This window comes from Prinia subflava, chromosome 1 (genome assembly GCF_021018805.1).
Source record: "Prinia subflava isolate CZ2003 ecotype Zambia chromosome 1, Cam_Psub_1.2, whole genome shotgun sequence".
In the NCBI taxonomy this organism is placed as follows: Eukaryota; Metazoa; Chordata; class Aves; order Passeriformes; family Cisticolidae; genus Prinia; species Prinia subflava.
Window position 1 is genome coordinate 29,042,436 of NC_086247.1, and position 23,732 is coordinate 29,066,167.

At 41.3% G+C, this 23,732-nt stretch overlaps 1 long non-coding RNA gene across 1 annotated transcript; it reads right to left on the reverse strand.

Annotated features, from left to right (window-relative positions):
• Window positions 1-13,084: 13,084 nt before the first annotated feature.
• LOC134562082 (uncharacterized) lies at window positions 13,085-23,402 on the reverse strand. The gene is made up of 4 exons (XR_010083062.1): window positions 23,356-23,402; window positions 13,964-14,025; window positions 13,548-13,599; window positions 13,085-13,174 (listed from the first exon to the last, which is right to left on the reverse strand). It is a non-coding gene; the product is annotated as an uncharacterized LOC134562082 (long non-coding RNA).
• Window positions 23,403-23,732: the final 330 nt, after the last annotated feature.

A 23,732-nucleotide genomic window follows, 5' to 3' on the forward strand; every position in this document is an offset into this window, starting at 1 on the left:
CACGCTGGTGGCTCCCCGGGAGCAGAAGTGGGAAGTGATGGCCGGCACACAAGTGCGAGCTGTGCCCAGGAAGGGGTCCGTGGCCTGTGTCTGAGCCACTGCGGACGGGCGTGCCTGGGACAGCTCCTCTCCGGGTGCAGCTCAGTACGCCACTCTCAACCGGTCAAGATTTTACTAGAGGAACATATTTAGTGGAAAACTCAGCTATTAGTATGTGCACAAAGGTCTCACTGCTTATCAGTGGGGGGATGACATCGTAGTCAAATTGGTCTGAAACAAAAATCATTAGTCGTTCGAGGATATCTTCATTTTTCTACACACAAGCAACATTTCAGGCACAAGAAAGACCAGAAGCCACAGCAGCGCAGTTAATTCTTTTCATTTTGTTCACAATTTTGATACTGAAATCTTCCATGAAAATGAAAAAAAAAAATGTTTTTACAAACACCAGGGGTATTGAAATAATTTAACTTTCAAAAATCAAGAGCATTAAATGTAGACATCAACAGTGTATTGCTAGTGCTATGTAACTGCTTGCATTAAGTCATCATGTCTTATTCTGGGAAACTCGAGGAAATCCATTGCTTCCAAATGATTCACTCCTCCAACCTGGCACCCAGTTTCAAGTGAGCAGTACAGAAGAGTAGCACATCCTACACATTCCCTGCAAACTTTGTTTAAAAGTCAACTTCAGGAATCCAGGATGGGCAATGCTTTGCACAGCCAAACTATATACAGATATTGCCTTGTGCAGAAGCCTACTTGGCTATGTAACTGTATAAACTTGTTTGATATTTTGATTATTATGTTGCTGCTAAGAACACTCACTCAAATTAAATAGTTTCAGCGAGTTGCTTTCCAAGCACATGTGAAGATTAGAAGTTCCTTAAGGTTCCATTTATGGGCTATTAATTATTATTATTATTTATGTAATTCTCTTCTGTGCTAAGTACTTGTGACTCCATATGCTTAAGGAGCTTACTGGAGGGATTCCAAAGCAAGGATGTTGCAAAGGAGGAGAGGGAAGAAAAAGCCTGCTGCTTCTTAGAGGAAAGCAGCTTGTTGTGTAGGCCTCATGGAAAAGGTTGTATTGAAGCATACAAAAGGAGGAAAGCATAAGAAGAAGAGGCAGTAGAAGGGTTTCAGGTGTGTGCAAAGACAGTAGAAACGAGAAAGTAAATTCACTCTGGTGATTTAAAAGATACCAGCACTCCTTTGAATCACCTCAGCTTTTAACGTATAGCAACTCAGATTTGAAATGAGCCCTGTTCCCTCCTGAAATGCCTAATGTCAGCAAACTGAACAGGGATCTCTCCAAAATAGCTGTAGGAAATGCTAAGGAGAGAGCCACAAGTTAACCCCAAGGGGCTAAGGGGCTTAGGCTCAGATTCTTAAAGGTAATTAGGTACCTTTAAATACAAGTTAGACATCTAAATCTTTGAGGCTCAAGATCTTACTTAACTAACTCTGGACTGGAGGAAGTCTCCTTAATGGCTTCACAGCCATGAACCTCGATTTGGGTCTTGTTTTGTCTTGCAGAAACTGAACACGGCATAGTTTTATGATGACAATTAGGTCGGCGTGGTGGGGACAAATACTCTCCAGGAAACAAGAGATAGAAATGTAGGGAGGTTAGTAAACATATAACTGGTCTCTTGTGGGGAAAAATCTGCATGGCTTTTGGTCAGTAATGAGATTTTCTTAGTATTAGAAAGCCAGTAAAGATAAGGAGAAAAAGCCCTGATGTATCATGCCGTGGAGCAGAATCTCAGAATTCTCATAGGCCCTTTATTTTGATGATATTTCCACTCATTTCACAGCTATATTCCTGTGTTCTGGGAACATAGCAAACTTGCTTTTATTCATCTCAGGCATGAAGAGCCTTGAAATTGCAGTAACAATAATTTACACTACACATAGGAATCTTATAGTATTTATAATTAATTCCTTGAAGTATTTGTATGCGTTCTTTATTTGGGCCTCTGGCATATATTGCATTCCACACACAAGTCTTAAGGGATTCAAAAGGATTTTGAAAGCTACATTATTAGAAACATAGTCATATATTTGCTTCTGTGTAATGTTCAACTTTTAATAAATTACCTTCTCTCTTTGGCTCTTCTGTCCCTGCTGCCTACTGTCATAAACCTACAGTTTTTCCCTTTAGGAATCTCAACATTCATTGTTTTGACATTATTTGTGGCGTAATACTCAGTATTTATGAACCCTTTCCTGCTGTAATGTTATGAGGTAAATAACAAAGAGCTAAATTCAAAAGCATCAAAGCTTATTTTTGTACCCTGTGAGAAATTCCTAGTAATAGAAAGGTTTCTATGATTTAAAATCCAATAGAAATAGTTTTCTTTCAAGTTCCCTGAAGCATTTACAGCCCAAATATTACAGTGTTGCAACATTAAATGACATACCTGCTGGAAATAGGATGTGAAAATATTTGTTTCCTTTCAGTCACTGATGGAGTGAGTCTGGAAAATTGATTTCCTTTTTCGTATTTCCATTTTTAATAACTTGGAATACAGCAAATGGAACAAGTCACCTCCTGAATAACAATGCATTGAACTAATTCACTCCTTTTTCCACAAAAAAAAAGATGTCAAGGAGTCAGAAGCACACTCTTCTTTCTTGCTGAGCTTCCTGTGCACCATCTCCTCCCAAAGGACCGCAGCCCCTTGCAGCTGCTTTCCTGATCTCCACACAGCTACACAGCTCACCTCTTCCTGCCCCTTCTCCCAGCTGCTTTCTGTCTTACAAGCTTTTGCAACCTCCGCACCTGGTTAGAGCAGAGCTGTGTATTTGTCCTCTTGCTCTGCCCCAGGGAGCAGCGTAGGAGCCCTGTCAGTGACTCAGGATCACATCAAGGCCAGGCCACTGCAGCTGAAGGATTGTGAAGGATCCCTACGGGAGCAGAGATCTGTCACACCTTGAGCGCTGTGCAGCACAGTCATTAACACTCCCACACCAGTGCCTGTTGTGCAGGCAGTGTTCACTGTGGTGGTTCTTACATACTATTGGGACTGCTGGAATGAATCAAAGGACTTTAAGGGCTGCTGAAACACAACCAGTTCTTGATGTGTGCCGATGCCCTAGAACCCAAACAGAGAAAGAGCTGCCTTGGTGCATTCAGCCACTTTTGCATCCCATCCCTCATCTCTGCCTTTGAGAGATGATACAGCTCAGCATTTGGAGTCTCATTATCCAAGCAAGCAGATCTGGTATAAATCTAAAAGGTTTTCATGACAGGAAGTGGTAGGTGGAGATAGCCTAAGGGCTGGAGCAAGGCTAAGACACAGCTGCCAGGGAGACTCGGGTGGGTGAGTGGGTGGGAGGAGGCAAGAACATCCTGGCAAGAGAGCACCTTCCAGGGATGAGCACAGCTGAGAGAAAGCTATTGAGAGACTGCAACTGTGCAGCAGGGGTGGGCTTTGTTCAGCGCTCACTTTAAGACCAGACAGGGAATGCAACTCCCTCCACTGTGTTGTAAAGAAGTGAAACAAGAGACGTGTCCATCTTCTCCCTTACCCCTCCACCTTTCTTCTCTCTCCAAGTAGAAGATGAAACCTTGTGGAATGAGGACATTATTTCCTTAAAGTGAAAAATAACCTTTTCACTCCTTCCAGTGTTCCTTTCACATTTTTCACATTGTTAATTGATTGTGCTGTTGTTACCAGAAAAAAAAAAAAAAAAAAAAAAAAAAAAAAAAAAAAAAAAGCCTGAAGGAACTCCAGTCTCTGTTGAAGCCAAAAAATATTCTGAGACCTAGCCCTGAAGTTTAGAAATGGAAAGTGAGTGTCAGATGACATGCATGGAAATTCCAGCTGTATTGCCTTCTTTATAGGGCCTGACTCTGTTCTTGAAGGCAACTCTGAGGAAGCATCACTAGGAGGCTGCTGGCACTTTCCAAGGACTGAGTGGGCTGAGCACCTGCTGAAGCCATTGCTGTCTACGAGGATATCAGGAGGATGTTTAAGATGTAGGCTGGTCAGAGGACATGCTCCCACTAAATCTGATTGTTTACCAACTTCTCCAAGGGAAAAAAAATCACAAATAATTTGGTCCTGATTTTATTGGGAGATCTTGCAACAAACAATGATTGAGAGTCTGCCTGTGGGCTAAAACAGCTCTTAGTAGGTTTCAAGTAAGAACTTGATACAAAGACTTCTACAGGAGCAAAATCCTAACTCCAGATGGGAACTGTAAACTTGCACATTGTCAGCTGTGACCAGGTCCTCACAAGCTGGCATTACTAATAACTTAGAGGTAGAGGTGTATTAGCTGGAACTGGAGTGCAAGGTCGTATCAGCTATGGGCTCTAAGGCTGTTTTCACATTCATATGAGTGTAACAATCTTTGAACATGGTTGTAAGGTTCGTAAAGCCTTGCTCAGCAGAAGGCTAAGAGAGCAAAAGCAGATTAGACAGTGGTTAAGACCTTTTCTTTTTTCCCCCCTAAATGAGTTGTACACGTCTGGGTTTGGTCCCTTAGTTCTGGGAGCAGTAGCAAATATTTCTCATGTGAACACACTCTCTACAAACATCAGACAGTTTGTATTTTTTAAAAAAATGCTTTTCAACTTGTTGCTGCAGACAGATGGGTTCTCCCAAATCAATTGGGGTGGACAATACAAAGATAGAGAAACAAGTCTGTCTACTGGGACTTGAGACTTTGTTTCTATATCCTTTTGCAAAAACAAAACTGAAAATGCAGATCCTTCAAATTGCTGAAGTGAATGTGTTCATCTAGGAAAGTATAGTTAAGTCTCTTCTAGGGGAAAAATGATTCATTTGACTTAGAGTAGGAAAAGCAGATAATTTCCTTTGTTTAAGACTCGGTGGAGATTTCCTTATTTGGAAACTGTGCAGTTCCCCATATTTGGGAGAATCTGTTTGCTTTTTCCTAAGGATGTGTATATAACTGTGAGAAAAGCCCAGATTTAAAAAGCAGAGGACTTTCTTCTTGCTGGGAATGCAGGCTACCAAGCTGCTTCAGCTGCTTCTCTGTCCAACTGAACAGTTGTCTTTCATCTGAATGTTGAATTTAGCTATCTGTTTGGAGAACACAGATTGGATGACCATCTTGTTACTGTGTCCTCTTTGGACTGTAAACTTTTAAGAGATAGTAGTTTTAGCCATTTATCTGAAACAACAGGTGGTTTGATTAGGAAAGTACAGGACATAGCAATAGACAAGAGATTATGTAGCTGGAATAAATTGTTTCCATGTAAAAGTCTTTTTTTACCATGGCTCCAAGAGTGTTTTGCATTTATTCGCTAAAGCAATAGCATGGGATTTTGCAGAATGGTGTTTTTATGCATGGCAGAAAACTACTAAATGTTGATGTGACTGGGATAATTCCTTAAGATTTATGTTTTGAGTTCATGCTTAATCAGACTTTGCAAAAGTCAACCAGTTTGATAGAGTGGTGAGATAGGAGTCAGGTCAGACACAAAATCCCTATTATTATTATTATTAATAATAACTTTATAGCACCATAACTAGTAGCTTTGTTTTCAAAGTATGCTGTAAAATGTGCCCTGAGTTGAAATATAGTGTATGTAATTAGATTTTCCTGCAAAACTTATTTCTGAAGGACTAATATTCCCAACTGCTCTGGGTAAAAAAAAAAAAAAAAAGAGAGAGAGAGAAAGAAATTCAGAGAAAAACTACAGAAAACACATCAGAGCTCCATGCAGAAGGGAAAACCTAAGTCTGCAATCTTCATGGTCTAGTTAACCTGTAGTTACTTCTGACTTCTCCATTTCTGCAGTGTCAGAGTACAGCTGCATCTCACTGCTCACCAAAAAAATTGCTGGGATTAAATATAAAACAACTGTTTGACTTCATCAGAATTGCATTGAATATTTGCCCATTACTGCTTTGGTCACTATATTTTCTCCTTGTGTGGCTGTGGCATTCCTTGGAGGGGATCTACAAGCCCAAGAGCTGGGTGGTGGGACCTGGGCAGATGCTACAGGTTGCAAGATTAGAGGGAACTCATGCAGGTAGGTAGATAAGTGCAGGGTTTCTCTTTCTTGAACAACAGTCGTGGTCAGATGTCTTCTCCAAACCTAAGGAGCTTGTGGGATAGAAGACGAGAAGTTACAGGTCTTCATCCTATTTGGAACCAGAAAACTACTAAAGGCTACTAAAAGGTAGCCTAGGCCTTATTTTCATATTCTGTGTATGGTCAGTATCTGCAGCTAAGAAAGACACAGTATGGAGACTGCACATGGACTGCACATTCTGCATCCAGGAAAGTTTCTCCTTGCAAAATGAAGAGCTATTCCCGAAACAGCTGGGGGGTCATGCTGTAGTGTCAGTCCCCCCTGAGGACTGAAGGGGAAATTAGTCATCTACCATGGAGCAATAGGAACAAAAAGATGATAAAAGATGATAAAAGATGATAAAATCAAAGTCACATGAATTTTTTGTTGTTGTTTTTATTTCTAAACCTGTAGTTTCTTCTGGTAAGAGGGTCAGAAGCCAAGGATTTTGAAGGGAGGAGAGTTACAAAATTGTCCTGTTTAATATCTTTAGTGATGACCTGGAGGAGGGGATTGAGTGCAGCCTTAGTAAGTTGGAGGAAAGCTCTGAGTTCGTTGGGACTATTGATCTGCTGGAGGGCAGGAGAGCTCTGCACAGGGATCTGGACAGAGTGGATCAATGGGCTGAGCCCACCTGTACGAGGTTCAGCAAGGCCAGGTGCTGGGTGCTGCACTTGGGTCATGACAACCTCAGGCACTGCTACAGGCTTGGGAAAGAGTGGCTGAAAAGCAGCCCAGTGGAAAAGGACCTGGGGGTTCTTATTGAGAGCCTAACAGAACGTGAATCCCTGTAAGCTCAGGTGGCCAAGAAGGAAAATGGCATCCTGGCTTGTGTCAACAAAGGTGTGGCCAGCAGGATCGGGGCAGTGATCATCCCCCTGTACTCAGCACTGGAGAGGCTGCACAGAAATGTGTCCAGTTTTGGGCCCCTCGCTACAAGAAAGACATTGGGATGCTGGAGCATTTCCAGAGAAGGGCAACAGAGCTGGGGAAAGGTCTGGAACACAAGTCCTATGAGGATCAGCTGAGGAAACGGGGATTGTTTAGCTTGGAGAAAAGGAGGCTCAGGGGAGGCCTCATTACTCTCTATAACTGCCTGGAAGGAGGGGTAGCCAAGTGGGGGTTGATCTCTTCTCTGAGGCAACCAGTGGGCAAGAGGGCATAACCTCGGTCATAACCAGAGAGGTTCAGGTTGACCATCAGAAGGAATTTCTTCACTGATAGAGTGGTGCAAGCACTGGATCTGGCAGCCCAGGGAAGTGGTAGAGTTGCCAGCTCTGGAAGTAGTAGAGTCACCATCCCTGGAAATGTTTGGAAAATGACTGGCACTTAGTGCTATAGTTTTGTTGGCTTGGTGGTGTTTGGTCAAAGTTTGGACTCAATTAACTTGGAGGACTTTTCCAAACTAAATGATTCTGTGATTCTGTAGTTGTAGGTGACCTTGGCTCTTTCTGCTCTCTTCTTCAGTATAGTATTGCAACTTCTTTTTTCCTTTCTGCACATCAGATCAAGTGAACTGAAGATTATCTTCACTGCTGCAGAAAAATGTGAAAAATATGCTACAGACTCACATTACTTGGAGCCCACAGGCTCCCCTCATTGCTTGGCAGCCAGGCAGAGCAGGGCGGTACCCACCCATGCTAGGGGCACAGTTTTGCCTTTAGAACTCTGTAGTTAAAATATAAATATGTTTGCCTTTAGAACTCTGTAGTTAAAATATAAATATATTTCCTCCTTCTGATAGCATGAAGATACCCGAAACTTTGCAGTATCTAACTGACACTGAAATATTCTGCTGCTTACACTTGGCAAGCCCCTTCATTACTAGTTCTTCCAATATTTCATGCTTTCACAGAGATTTGGCCCTCTAATCACTTTTGTGTTTGTGCTAGTTTTTCATTACAGCTATTATTTCCCTTTCAAAGAAATTGTATAAACTACTGCAGTGCAAAGATCTCTCAATGTAAATCAGTCTCCTTGATTTTATGAGTTTGCAGTTTTGGCAGTATTGGTGATTTTCAAAGAGATCAGAGACTTTCAAGTCTTTAATATACAACTGTTAATTAGATTCTGCTGCAATGAAAGCTAAATAAAGATTTTCTAAGATATTTAGCTCTGTTAAGATTGTTCAAGCATCAAATAAATGTGCTTTGTTCTTATACCCAAACAGCACAGGTCAGGAAGATTCAAAAAAGCTTCTAGGACTGTTTCAGATTCAAACCTGAGAAAGTAAAGTTGCACTATTGATCGAGTTCCGATCAAATCAATGTGGGCCTGAGCAGACATATCACAAAATAAGGGCTGTATTGGTTTGTGTGGCAAGTTTTTGGTTGCAGTGAGGCTATAAGGGCGGCTTCTATGAGAAGATGTCAGAAGCTTCCCCTTGTCCAACTGAGCCGATGCCAGCTGGCTCCAGGATGGACCCACCACTGGCCAAGGCTGAGCCCATCAGCAATGGTGGTAGCACCTCTGGGGTAGTGTATTTTAGAAAGAAAAAAAAGCCAAAACATCAAGTTCAGTTGGGAGAGAGGAGTGAGAATATGTGAGATAAGCATCTTTGCAGACACCGAGATCAGTGCAGAAGGAGGGCAGGAGGTGCTCCAGGCACTGGAGCTGGGATTCCTTTGCAGCCCATGGAGCAGACCACGGTGAAGCAGCTGTGCCCCCACAGCCCGTGGAGGACCATGGGGATACAGAGATCCACCTGCAGCCCATGGAGGAGACAAAAACCAGAGCAGGTGGATGCCCAAAGGAGGCTGTGACCCCATGGGAAGCCTGCACTGGAGCAGGCTCCTGGCAGGACCTGTGGCCCCTTGGAGAGAGGAGCCCACACTGGAGCAGGTTTCCTGGAAGGACGTGTGACCCTGGCAGGGACCCATGCTGGAGCAGCTCATGAAGAACTGCAGTCCATGGGAAGGACCCATATTGAAGAAGCTGGTGGAAGACTGTCTCCCATGGGAGGGGAGGGGAAGAATGAGAGGAGTCTTCTCCCTGGCGAGTAAGAGGCAGACACAATGTTTGATGGACTGACCTCAACCCCAATTCCCATCCCTCTGCACTGCTGGGAGAGAGGAGGAAGAGGAAACTGGGAGCAAAGTTAAGCCCAGGAAGACAGTTGTGAGTGTGTGTGGGCAGTTTAAGGTGTGTTAAGATGCAGTTTTTATTTCTCATTATCCTACTCTGATTTGATTGACCCACCACTAATTAAAATTAAATAAATGTCTCCAGGTCAGGTCTGTTCTGCCCATAATGGTAACTGGTGAGTGATCTCTCCCTGTCCTTCTCTCAGCCCATGAGCCTGTTGTTATATTTTTTTCTTCCCTGTCCAGCTGAGGAGTGGAGCATTAGGTGGGCAGCTGGCATCCACTACATTGTTTTCCAAGTTTATCAGCACTTTAGAGAGAAGTAATTTTTTAGACAGTTTTAATCTGAAGTGAGAAATGTGAGGTGATGATTAAGGCTGGCTGAACTGTAAGAACAAACTTACTCTCATAATATTCCTGAAGCCCTCTGGAAATAGCCCCTGCTCAGTTATTTTCAGAGCACATATTTGTGTCTCTATTAGGTTGACCCATTTGGTCTAAGTTAGGAGTGTTAATCTTTTGTTGGTTTGAGCCAGTCATTCTGACAGCTACTTAACAGTTTGCTCAGTGTTCATATGATCACCTTCTTTAGCCTAATGTACTGTCTTGATGCTGAAATGTTACAAGCCAGCACTAACCCATGGAAGAAATATAAAGAAATAATATGACATTTCTTGACAAATTTTGGCAAAGTTTCTCAAACAGTTGCCATGAGTATGAAAGCATTTAGAAGATGAGCCCATTTGCTTATTACCAGCTGTCATTGTTCTATCCTTGGTCTTGCACCATTTTTCCCCATAAAATCACAAACTCCATTGTTGGAGCTAAGATTATGCAGGAATTTAGCATTTTATTTTCTTTGCCATTGATAATTCAAATGGTTGCAAAGAAAAGGAATTGTATTCCATAAGACATTGTAATTTAGAAAGAAAAAAGCAGTGCTTAAATTTTCATGGCTTTTGATTTAGGGAGGCCTGACTTACCGTGGCTGAGTTCTGCATGTGGCTGCACAGGTGCTATGATGGCAGGGACACTGTGGAAGGAAGTTTACTAATTATTTTACAACAGTTTGAAGTGCTTCTATTTCTCTATATTTATTTTTCATAGTAGCTGTAGCTAATTCTTGGATTAATATAAAGTGGTTGGATAAACAGATTCCCAGGATTTCAGTAGAAGGTTTGTTTGGCATTCCAAGTTACTTCTTTGAAGAGCGCTCACCTGTGACAGATTACCATGACTACTAATTTATGTCTCAACCTGTTTTACATTAGTTGTCCCTTCCTGACTCCAATAACAATTTGTTTGTTTAGTTTGTGGCAGATGTGCCAAGCTTGAGGATTAAAAAAATGAATAACTTCTCCTCCACACGTCCCCCAGTTAGGTGCCTCCACACTGTGGTTATTTATTTTGAGCAACATTGTTAGGCTCTTTTATTTGCTTTCTGGTTTCTGAGCCTGAGAATGGACCTGACTCACATTTTCCAAGTACTGTGCAAGTGCTAGGAGGGATTGTTTGTTTTGTTTTGTTTTTTCTTTAGCAAAGTGCTGCTCTACTGCAGGAATAGTTCCTATCCCTGCAACCCAAATCTTGAGAAAGAAAACCTATGATAAAATGAAGTTCAGCAAACCCACAGAAGCTGGCATCTTACTGTTGAGCATTACTTAAACAAGACAGAGAGCTCAGAAACAGTGCATGGTGCTCTGTTGGTTGCAAGATGAGAACAGTAGGTATCCATATTAATTGCAGTGTCAAAATATTATGTTCTAGCCAGAAGTAAGAAAATTACAGCTGGTACGTGATTCCAGTTATCACGTGATCTTTGGAAAAAACAAACCCATACTGCTTTATTGGACAAGCCAACAATTCCTGAACAGTAATTTATAATGAAAGCAGGCCAAAAAGGCTACCAGCATCCAGCCAAACCCACCACTCATGCAGAACAAGACTTGCAGAAGATGAAGGTAATTTTTTTAATTCTAAGTACTTACAGCTCCCTGTTGTATTAAATCTCTGAACTGTGACTCCACAGCTCACTGATAGGAGCCTCTTTCCCCTCGAGATGTTGGTTCTGTGGTGGCTGCCCCTGCTACACTGCACCCTCCTCTGCAGCCACTTTGACAAGGCTGTACAACCACCTCCAGTCCCTTCAGCCTGACTCGCCTCATTTATTCAGGGAACTGTCACAGTTCTGGCTTCAAAGCTATTATTCTGCAAAACATCTAAGAGTAAAAACTTTCATCCAAGTGTACACAGTGAATTTCCACTCCCCCAGATGAAACAGCCTAGTAGAATTCATTCCTTCTCTTTTCCTGAGATGCAAGTGGGAAAAATACATTGCAATCTATCACTTTAAGGAAAATTGCTGGAGGATGCAGAGGTTTTCCCTCCATCTGGTCCCCATTACATCTTTTCTACTTTAAATGTGACCTAGTGTGCTCATAGCATCTTCAATGCTAGAGTGCTCTGCTGTGGTCCCAAACAGAGTTTTGTGTATCCCAACTCCATTTGGTGATTCCATCAGTCACATATATCGGCCCAATTTTTTCTTCATGTTGGACACTGAGAGCCTAAAAGCCTGAAACCAAAGCATAAAGCATTACAAACCCATTAGAAGAGGAAGTTTGGAGATGCAGCTGTCATTGCTAAATCAGTTATTGCTTACAATTTGCTACATAGCTCACAATTTGCTACATTGATCTAATTCCAGGTAATTTCAGGTATCATTTGTCTTCCTTCAGCATAAAGCCACCTTAAAGGAAAAAAAAATCTGTTTGGACTGGTCTGCATGTAATATGCTGTGGAGTTGTGGCATTAGGCATATGAGCTCATATGTTTCTTTGAATTTAAAGTAGAATTGTCATTCTGTGCTTGAGGAAAGTAAATTATGTCTGTGTCTGCATGCAGAAACATAAAAAATAGAAATAAGATACTGAGAATCTGACTGCAAAACCCCTAGCCTTGATTTGGCCAACCTTCTGGAGCCTCCCAGCCACAATACTAAAATCTTAATGCAAATCACAAGCAACATACTGTATTTACTTTACAATCAGGATAGGGAATGTGCTAGAAACAGCTCATGAGGAGGAAACGAGAGTGCTCAGAAGTCTCATGAATTCATTGCAGGAGGCAGCAGGCTGGTGCTGCATTTGGGTCTCAGTGCCATTTTGCAGTGTTAACTAAAGCCAGTGTGGCTGATTCCCTCCTTCCTGTGGGGTGTCAATGGGCCCATACACAGAAAATCACGGAATCTCTGAATTCTTTGGATTGCAAGAGACCTTGAAGATCGTCTCATTCCAAGCTCCCTGCCATGGGCAGGGACACCTTCCACTGGACCAGGTTGCTGTTTCAACTACCTCGAGGGTGAGTGGATTAAAACAGATAAAAGAAATGTCACCAAAGACACAGGTAATGGCTTGGATGCACTTTTAGATCCCTTGCTGAGAGTTTGATATTTCTTCTGCAGAGCATGCCAGTACCAGTGTCAAAGTACATGAGAAACCTCAAGTTCTTTCCTTCCAGCAGCTGCAGCAAATCTATTTCATCACTGGGAGATGGAAGCTGGTAGGCAAATTCCAGTTCTGGCTATCTAAAAGCTGAAGTATCAAGACATAAAGATTATTATGACTTCTCTTTCCTATAATGGCACTGTTTTCCAAATCTCTTTGCATCTCCCTTTGACAAAAGACAATCTAAACCTTCTTAAAACCAAATTTTCAGCTCCCCAGCAGAACACATCCTGTCCTTTGGGATGGGGACAAGATGGTTAGCAGACAATAGAGGAGCATACAAGAGACAAAGTGTTTTAAACTCACTGTTGTGTTGTTTAATTTAGAAAATAAGTTATAAAATTGAAACTGGAGTTCTGATGGAGTTTACAGTGGGACTGTCATGACCTATCCTTTTTAAAGAATTATACACCAGAAGCTCCAGTAACTGTACATACCTTTATGCACATGGTTGATGTGCACTGGGAAAACTGTGACCTTTATCCAGATTTGGTGATGACCACAGCCCCTTGTCACTGTTGATATATCTTTATAACAACACAGTTAGGAAAAGAAAAACATTTCAGATACCAGTATTTCAGCTTATTTTGCTTTTTTTTAATGGTACTGTACCTAAAATTTAAAGAGAAAAGCATGCTAGTAAGGTTCAAGCTTTGCTCCAATAATTAAAAAACCTTGTGAAATGCTGACAGAGGGAGCCCTGGCTTTTCTTTTACAAGCACTTGGCAGGTCATAAATAAAGCATGAGAGAAACAAAGGAAGTAAAATTGTGCCAGCCCCCAAAGCACCTTAAGGTTCATTTAATTGCCAGAAGTATTTTCCCAGTGAAGGGAAACTGCTTGTATAAAGCAAGATGCAAAGAAATCGATATTGGCAGCATTCAGTTTGCCTATGTCTTACCCGTTTTGTTTCATTTTTCTGTATCAGAATTTTTTTGGGTGTTAGCAAGCAGCTGCAAACAGGATAAGTTCAGGTTAGATTAGTAATGAACATGCCCTTAGAAATTCTACAGTTCTTACAGCTGTGAGCACTCGAATGCATTGTGATCAAACATGTATTGGATAGTTAAGCACTTTTAATAGACCAAGCATGTGGCTGTGGCAAACCTCTATCTTTGTGAAAACGTCTGAATGTTGCAGTATGGACTGTTCAGCAATAGTCTTCACCTCCAAAAAAACCCACAACTCAAAACTGAGGAAATTTTCATATCAATCCTTTCAGCCCTTTTTGCATCCATGATTTGTCAGTTTGTTTTAATACAGTTTAGTTTTACGTTAATCCCTCCATTTAATTTATTCAATGTTAGAAGGAAATACCTGGCACAAAAGATGTCCACGATAGATTTCTGTTGGCTCTATATAACTGGTGGTGCCTGATTCTGTAAAAAAAATCAGTCAATTGAAACTAAAAGTAGTGTGCAAAGAACCCCACACCATTAGTCCCTGAAAAAATGCAGAATTGTTTTTGCAAGTTAGTTTGCATATTTTTAAAAGAACCTGGGTCCACTGGACAAATAATTGAAAATTCAGATATAGAGAACCAAAATTAATCTTCAGGCTACAGATACAAAATTTCATTGACTTCCAAGTGCAACTGGGAGTTAAACTGATATCCTAGGTTTAAGCTTGTTCTATAGGCTTTTATTCTGATTAGTTTCTACTATGAATCTGATGTTGTGCCTTCATTCATCCTCAGCTCTTCTATATCTGTCATGAGCTATATTTATATTGTATACAATACTTACTTGGATCTGCAAGACCCAGAAGAAAGACGCTGTGCTGGTTCAAATAATATCTGTTTTCCCTGTAAAATCTTAGGATTCATTTTCTGGCAATGGAACAGTAACCAGCAGTTTTAGTTCTAAGTCTAGAGAACCTGCTTAAAAAGCTTGACATTTTTGCACAATTTCAGCCAAGTCAGTGGGACTGGCTTCTGGTTGGACTTAAGTGCTCTCATGCCTTTAAAAGCTGAAAGCTGTAATAACAACTTCAAATTGAAAAGGAATGAAGAGCAAATAGTTATATATATATTTACTATTGTACTTTGGTATTCTAGGGCTGCACTGTTACATACCTCAGTTTCTAGAAGAAATGCATGGGAGTGTTCATGTTTAAGCTTCTTTATTAGACATTTTATGAGAAAGTATGACAGACTTGACAAGAAGTTAATGGCTAAATATAACTTTACAGCTACATGTGTCTTTACAGCTTCCTGAAAGCTAAAGTTTGTACAGACTTGCTTTAATTACCTAATTATAAAACAATACGTAATGCCAAAAAGCTATCAGTTGACATTATCTGTGTATGTCAGCACCAGTTTCGCTGAGCTTTCACTTAACTCTTGACTCCTTTTAAGTTTTATACTCTATGGATCTATCAAAGGTAAATAATGCAGCTTCACCCACAATGAGATACTATGATATTTTCTGCACATCGGTGTTAAGAATCTTATCATAAGCTGTAGCCACTTCTAAAGAGGTCCTGATCTAAAAAATTGGATTCCAATCTGAGGATTTCCTTGACAGATGTAGCATTGCCTGATTTTTGGTGCACTGTTTGCCACGATTAACGCATACACAGGTGAAAGTTGTTATACTACACTGTTTTGTGAAATGAAGAAAAAGGATAAAGGATAAGTCTTACTCCTTGGCCCAAGTACTAAAAACCCCTGGAGTTCTATGGATGTGTGAAGGGAACGGTGGATTGGCTTTTCCATGCATCCCTGTACACTAACAAACTCTGTTTCCCTCAGCAGAGAGCAGGAGGGAGCACCACTCTACATACCAGCACCTAGCTGGCAAAAACCTTTTCCAGGCCTTTCTCTTTCTTTTCTGCTGTTGCTGTGGGCTCCAGGCCATCTAGCCAAGCTCCATCCTGTGGAATCAGTTCAGTCCTTCAGTTCTCACACACCAGATGGGACTGGCTGAGGCCATGCGGGAGCCGTGAGTCACCCACCCAGCTGAGTAGCAGATGAAGGCCAGGGGAGTACCCTCAAACACCTGAAACCAAGCCTCTGGATTGAGCCCTAGCTCACTGCATGTGAAAGGGGTTTCTTTTATAAAGATTAAGAAAGCATAAGCAGCTCCTGGTTAAGTTTATCATGTTTTAAAGCAGACGTGTGAAATGCATGAGCTGAGCATAGAGAACGTGGCTGAGATGCAATGTAGTGCTGGCATAAATCTTGCACGTGCCTTTGATTGCGTGGAAAGGCATGCCTGTGTTCAGGGGAGAGATTGGGAATGTTTCGTACACATCACCATAAATTAAGAGTAGCAGCCACATTCTCCAGTGCTAATTAAATGTAACTCTTCCAGTCTTCCCAGAACACGCAAGCAGATCCTTTTTCCTTTAGCTAAAAAATATTGCCTGCATGCTTTGCCTTTCTTTTTACTTAAGTTTATTGTTTGTTAGAAAGTCTGGCCTCTTTCCAGAAGGAAGAAGCTTTGATGACTCTCCTGCTGGCACAACTCAGAGAAACACATGGAATTTTTATTCTTCATTTCCATCTTAGCAGCAGCAGTCAGAAATACCCATCCAGCTAACCCTTAGAAAGAATGACAGCCACACAAAGGTTTTAAGGACAGAAAAATCAAACTGAGTGAAAATATCTGTCAAGGATTTAAACACCATTCTAGACATAGACCTGGGGACACCAAAGAGGTGTTTTGTTTATCAGAGGATCACTTTTAGTTCAGAATATGAATGCGTATAGTAAGTAAGATAATTAAATACAGAGAAGAAACACTATTGGAACTAGTTGTGTTTTCAAAGAAGGGCAATAAGGCTTGTGAAGGGTCTGGAGCAGCTGAAGGAGTGTCACACTCTTCAGCAGCAGCCAAAGGCAGTTGCATGGATACAAGCGTGGGAGCAGCACGGGATACGCCACATTTCCCTGGAAGCAACAGCAGCTCAGGGACTGGAGGGGATGAGACAGCACCGCACAGAGAATCCCAACAGTGTGATTCCACAGCATGGGGAGCTTTAAAATCAATACTGGCATGTGGTAAACAAGTAAAGATAAATGGACTTTTTTGTAATTTCACCACAGTAATTTATAAAAGGAAGGTGAAGGACAAAGGAGCTCTTGCTTCTTCTTCCTTTAGACACTTATAGCTGGATTCCTGCAAATCAAAGCCACTGGTCCTATTTCATTTCTTGATGAGGGTCTAAAACAAATAGGCTCTGAGGAGATGCTGATAAGAAAATGGAGTGGGATTTGAGGAAGATATTTATCTCTGAAAAAAGAACTAATTGTTCAGTTAAAATTAACTCTAAAAGCAACTTGAAAAGAAGGCTCTCTATCACTCTTAACACATTCTAATTTAATTGCAAACACTGTTTTTCTTTCTCTCCATCTCATTTTCCAAAAGGCTATCCAATACAGCAATTTAATGAAAATTTAATTTGAGAATTCTTTGTGCCAATCTAAAGAACACAGATTAGAATCTATGCAAAAGGTATCTGAATGATTGAATATTTTGCACAAATGCAAACAACAGGCAATCTCTTTCTAGGGAAAGGTGCTACATGGCTGAAGATGGTTGGAATTTCCATTCAAGACATTTCACAAATAAAGAAAATGCCAGCAAGAACTACACAAAACCATCAACTATCAAAAAAACACAAAATAATATGGCATCCATGTTTTCACGAAGAAAGTTCTATAGTTTCTTCACCGCAATTCCTAAATTAATTTTCATGGATTAAGCATCCTAGTTCCAGCTTGTAACAATCTAAGGTCTATCAGCCAGCCTAGTTAGAAAGCAGGTCTTCCCTGCATCCTTTGACTGATTCCTATAACTATCTCATAGACTAGATTTTTTTTTCTCTGTACTGTATTAAAGTGTTTGCAAATTCTCAGGACCATCAAGCAATTCCCCAAGACTGTGTGACTTGAGGTGGTAAATATTTCATTAAGAGTTCAGCATTTAAGGCTATGCAGTAAATTTCTTTCAGATTGGCCTCTCAGCACCCTCAGTGATCAGTATCACTCATCAGCCCCTCAGATACATAAATTAAGACCTGGATGTTTGAAGACACTTAAGGTAAAACTCAAGTGCTTTGAAAAATTAGGGCCTATAAACTTGTCGGATTTAATGAAACATTTGACTAAGCCTCTTCAAATTAAAGAACTTGCATTTTAAGAAGTTGAAATGAATGATCCAGAATTAAATATTTGCTTTGGATTTGCCAGTTATCAAGAGTAACTGATAAGAACAGCAAGTCTGTGTGAGACTGTGCATGACCAGAGAAACTGGAGTGTTCCAAGTCCATTATGAAGTGAAGCCTCTCAGAATTGGGGTGGCTGTTTCCAGAATGTCTCTTTGTATGTGCTGTCCTGGTTGTTGCTGCTTTACAGTGACAGCCACCCTTCACTGGCTTACGTGGGAATCACAGAACAACTTATATAGGTTCAAAAAGATGGTGATAACTAAAATGATTTTTCATGCAGGCACAAAGATCCACACTGTCACATCCAGAGCTGCATAACTAAACTAAGCCACTAAGGCTTCACTGGGTGTGTCTCTTTTGCTGGAGTAGGCTGGAGCTCAGGTGCTATGTATGACATAGGAACTCAGAACCTAAAAAAACCCCAAACCACTCTTCCCTGAACATACAGCAGCAGCAGGACACTCACCAATGGCCACAATCAAATATGGGATTGAAATTCATCCTCTGTATTTGCATCAGGTCCATTTGAGAGAGGCAAAAACACTGTTTGTCCTGCTCAATTCAAGTTTCACCCTAGCCCAGCATTTTTGGAGGGCAAACACTTTTAATCCTGGTGGGTAACAGACACTTCCACAATTAATTCAACATCTGTTCACCACTTTGAGTCACACCTAACAGATGGGCCACATCAGCTGGGGAAAAAATTAAATGGAAAGGGCACCTCATCAGTTCCCTGACTGAAACACTTTGTGACATATTGCAAATGGCTATTACAAAGGAAGGAAGACAGCTGTAGGGGAGGATGTTATCTTTAAAAGGTACCCATTAATACTGTGCAGGTAGCAACAAACCCAGACTCTGTTTTGAATCCTGCATCCCAAAGCCATCCCTTTCCCCCTGCTCCCTCCAACCTCACTCTCTTTACCTAGCAAAAGGCGGCAACTTGCTTCCTGCAGCTGCAGGCATTCCACCCTCCATCAGGGAACTACGATTGTTGCCTGCTTTGCATTATCACAGGACAATCTGATCTCTGGAAGGTGCCCAACTTGTTTAAAATACGTCTATGAAACCTGTTTGCTGAAGTTTCGCACTTTGCATGATCAATGAGAGTTTGATTAGTGATTTTTGTGACATCAGAATAATTGGATGGCTGGTTTCCAAGCTAACCCTTGTTATGAGCACACACAATTGTACTTGGAGCAACTGGGCACAAGAACAATCAAGCACAGCTTAGTTTCTCACATTACCAGTCATTTTTTTCATTCACAATGTGCTTCATGAACATTAATGATTGTCTGTCAAAATGTAGCTTGTACAAGTGTGATGAAGACTTAATCAGACTGAAGAAAGCTTACAATCAGTATTATCGTGAGCACTTAACCTAACAGAGAGACAGTAGAAGATTTCTGAACAAATTCTGAAATATATAAATGAACTCCCTTGTGTTAAGTGACAATTTGTCAAAATACCTTAAGTAATTTGTTGTCCTTTCTAGGGCCTAACCTTGCAACTGCCAGAATAAGAAGGAAAGAGCTTAGCTGGAGAAATGCTACTTTTGCCAATGGATAGGACATAAAAGCCAATAGTTATTCAGCTTTTCTTTGACAGATTTATTAAAAAAAAAAAAAAAGGATTCTAGGCAGGTCCAATCAGGGGCCTAAAGAGCTGCCATGTTTCCTCAGCTTTAGCTCTGTGCCTGCAAATAATTCAGCAATGGTTTCTGTCCACCTTCCCCCAGCTGCTCTGTTATAGACAGAGCACAGAGCAGGCACTCAGGCCACCCCAGACAGCTCCTTGTGTGTGCATGACTCACCTGGACATTGCTTGTGCTGCTCTCCCTCAACCAAAATTACGATGCAGGGCACAAGGAAGTATTGCCATTGGATCCCACGTTCAGTCAGTGCAATTCCAAGTATTCACCACACAGCCACAGAAAAGGGCTAAGTGAGGGTTTCCATTGTGGCAAGCGCTGTTGCCCAGACAGCCTTCTTCAGCAGTAAGCTCAGCAAACAAAGCATAAGCTAACAATTTTATCCCTTCATGTTTTTCAGAGGGATATTGGAAGTCCTTATGAGAGCAGACAACACCCCATGAATAGTTTCCTGAAAAGCTCTAGGACAGAGTAGTTGTGAGTTCTTCCCCTGCACCATGTTAGAAATAGGCCACAAAAAAACACATCCACAACTTAGAGCTAATCCTGCTATCACCACTGTGACTCCCCTCACCTTAGTCACTACTTCCAGGAGTGACTGTGCTGCACCAGAACAGTTCTAAAACAAAGTGTAAAGATTTTAACATTTAAAGACATTTTGTTGGTTTCAGCTTCATTAAAAAAAAAACCCTAAGCCACAGCAGGACACTGAAGCAAGACAAAGTAAGTGAGGACGTGCAAGATTGCAGGTACTGCTTCATCAGCAGGAAGATAAATACTCCGCTCACTCCCAGCCTGTGCAGCATCACACTGCTAAAGAACTTGGGTAGGAAAATCTACCAGTAGTTATCATGGCTTGTAAATTGCTTTTTTGCAGTAATTGTTGTGGAAGTTAAGAAACTCTATGTTCTCATTTTGGTCTTTGGTAGAGTCGATGTAAGCAAAAGCAGCACAGCTCTATGGTAGAACCATTTGCTTATGCCTGTTAGTTCTGCAATCCCATAAAAGCAGATGTGTGTTGGGAAGGATGAAGTAGAAAGACCTTGCAAATATGGTGGTTTAGATACTGGGAGTCTGAGTTCAACAAGCGAGATAGAAATGAAAGCAAGCTTTGAAATTTAGGGTGTGGGGTACAGGGCCATCAGCTTGTGAATAATGATGTGCCAAGCTGAGGGCCAGCTCCCTTGATTAAACAATCCCCTTCTGCTTGCCTTAGGTAATGGGACATTTCTATTGGCTGAATGAAAATGTTGTTATCTTGTATCAGATTGGTTGGTTCAACTCATACTATTCAACTTGGAAAGATATTTATTGTATTCTCCTGGCCTGCTTTAGCTGTGCCCAGCAGCTACAAGCAAGGCCCTCACAATAAACCACGTGCTACCCCTGCTACTTTGCTTATAGAGATACTTTGTCCCCGACTCTACCGTCTCAGAGTAACTCCTTCAGATGTGTAAACAGTTGTCCAGTCTATGCATATTCCAAGGAAAATTTCCTTTAATTAGCTTCAATTTGGTCCTACAGACAGGGAAGCATTTGTGGTCGAAGCATATCAAGAACGCTTCTGAAGTATGTCTCAATTGGTTTCGCCCAAAAGGAATCCAGTGAAGTGATCAGGAAGCTCTGCAATAACAACTACAGGTGGGTAATGGAGAGCTCTGCCTCAGGAGTGACCTCCTGATCTAAACTAACTCGGGACCTGGATGCAGTTACTTTGGCTTTGACTGACTGCACTGGAAAGCAGCACCTTTTCTTTGCCCAGACATACACTGAAGAAGTTGAAATGTCTGCACCTTGACTCTGCAAGAGCTACTGGACAGCTCAGGTCCTCTGGTCTCTCTTGTCATCCCAGAAACAGCCCAGGGAAATGACAATGAGCAATGGGGGTGTGTGAAGTTCTAATAGCATCTGGATGGAAGATCATCATTGTTTCTCCCACCAGTTTTAGACAGTCAAGTTTTCTTCAGTTGCAGAAATAACCTGGAAAACAATCTTCTTTGCCTCCTCATCCCTTTGGATGGGAGTTATTAACAGGCAGATGGTGCCCAAGATGTTCAAGAACATGAGCAAAAATTACCAACCCTGGGGTGTGGTTTTTGTATTGTGGGGTGTTGTTGTTTTTTAAAGTGAGCAATTATTTGCAGTTCCCTTCTGCGAGGTGAAAAAATTAGATCCAAATGTCAGTTTTCAAGTTCACTGAGAATGTGGTTCAAGCAGTATTTCAGAACAATACATAATCTGAATTTATATACTTAGTAAGGAAGCCAAAAGAGTTCTGAGAACAGGTCAAAGAAAATAAGGGGATGGGAAAAGAAGACTAGAAAAAGTGGTTGTAATTGTTTTACACTTTGCTGGGAACAAAAAAAGAATGGTCACAACTACATGAGAAACTTGGCATGGATAAATTTTCAGCAACCAATTTTTGTTCTGAAAAGAGAGGTTCCAGTACAGTAACTTCTAAACAAGATAGACCCAAGTAACAGCAGAGTTGCCCTTTTCACAGTACCTGTGCCAACTCCAGTAATTGTTTTACATCATAATGATGTGACAAGGCTGATTTGTGCTTTCCTCGGCTTTAACAATAGCAGCAGACTGCTAAAAGCTTAAGAGTAAAGTAGTGTATTAGTACTGGCAGCTTAGCCAGCAAACATCATAAAAAGGACTTAAATCAGAAACTGCATCTGTGCCCCTTGCCTTTGGCTGATAACAGCAAAATACCAACAAATACCAACAAATCAACCACATCAATCACCAACTCTGCTAGAACTGTCAAGGAGCAAGATAAGTGCAGACCTGACACAAAATCTGTCAATACTGAGCCTATTATCCCTATCACCCTCAAAGGTGTCATCTCTGTTAACAGGTGAGGGAGAGCTTGGTGTCAAATTTGTAAGCTGAACATCAACCCACTTCTCATGAAACAGTTGACTAAATATGTAAGCCTCAACACTGTCATACCCGTCCCCACACTATTCAAAGAGGGGTGCAAACCAAATAACAGCCAGCTCAAAAGAATAACCCTCTTCCCTGGGGAGAACACTGGATGCCTGGTGTGCTTGCCTTTTGTCCCTCAGGATGATACCCAGGAGAAAGCCACACACTACAGAGGATGAGTGTTGCTTCTTGGCAGAGAGCAAACACAGACCTGACTGAGATTTCAGAAAAGCTTTCCATGTCAAAGGCTGCTGATGTTTGTGTCCCAGCAGCCCAAGCTTTAGCAACACCTTCATTTCTCCCTCTTCACTTGCCCACAAAATCTGCTGCACTTTTTAAATACAACTGCATTCTCTACCATGTTTTATTCATAAATTACAACTGTGCCTGAGGGCACACACCTCAGCATGGAACCACAAGACATTACTTCCAGGCAAAGTTGGCATTAATTTAATATTACATGCATTAATAAGATATTCCTTTGGCCATCCTGAACACAGAGAGGTCAGATGTTCAGGAACAATCTCTATTTCAGCACCTGAAAACCAACACAGCGCTTGCTTTTTTCTTTTCTTGACAGAACCTACGTAGAGTGTAAAAATACCAAGTTTCAAACTGTGTGCTTACCAAATAAAGCTAAACCTCTGAGAGGTTTGATGTTTGATTTGGTACAGGGAAAGCAGCTGAGAGAGACAGAGAGCAGCTGCATTTCAAAGGGAAATCCTGATCTAGAGTCCTTGCAGGAAGAAAGGGACACAACCCGAGCTCCAGCTTCCTTATCTAATAACTGCAAGACGAAAAACAAAGCCTTGTTGCATGTGGAAATGTACTGCATATATTATCTTCTATGTAATTTCATTCAATTTCATTCAACACTGAATACATACAGAATATCAAAGCAGTGGATTCTGAAATGCTCAAGCAAAAAACGCCATTAGAAAAAATAACTAACCTTTAAGCTGGGAATTGAAGTCACGCTAAACCCAAAATCTGACCTGCACACAGCAACAACAGGTTGCAGACTTCTTGCTCCAGTGCACTGAGCTCTTATATACTGTTAGAAGGGATGCAGTGTAAGCTCAGACTTGGAATCATCAAAGCGCCCTAGCACAAAAGTTCAAATTCCAACAGGGCTGACTCAGTCCTTCCGCCTTCCAAAGTACATAAATCTTAATTCCATGTAGTTTTACTGAGAAAGGAACTCTAAAAAGCAGGGGTCCTCCTCCCTGCTGTGTCAAAGCTGAGGATTCCCTCTCCTATATTTTCAACTGTTCCCTGCCATTCTTCATGCTAGAACTGACTGGCAGGCTCCATGTTGGATCCAGCAAT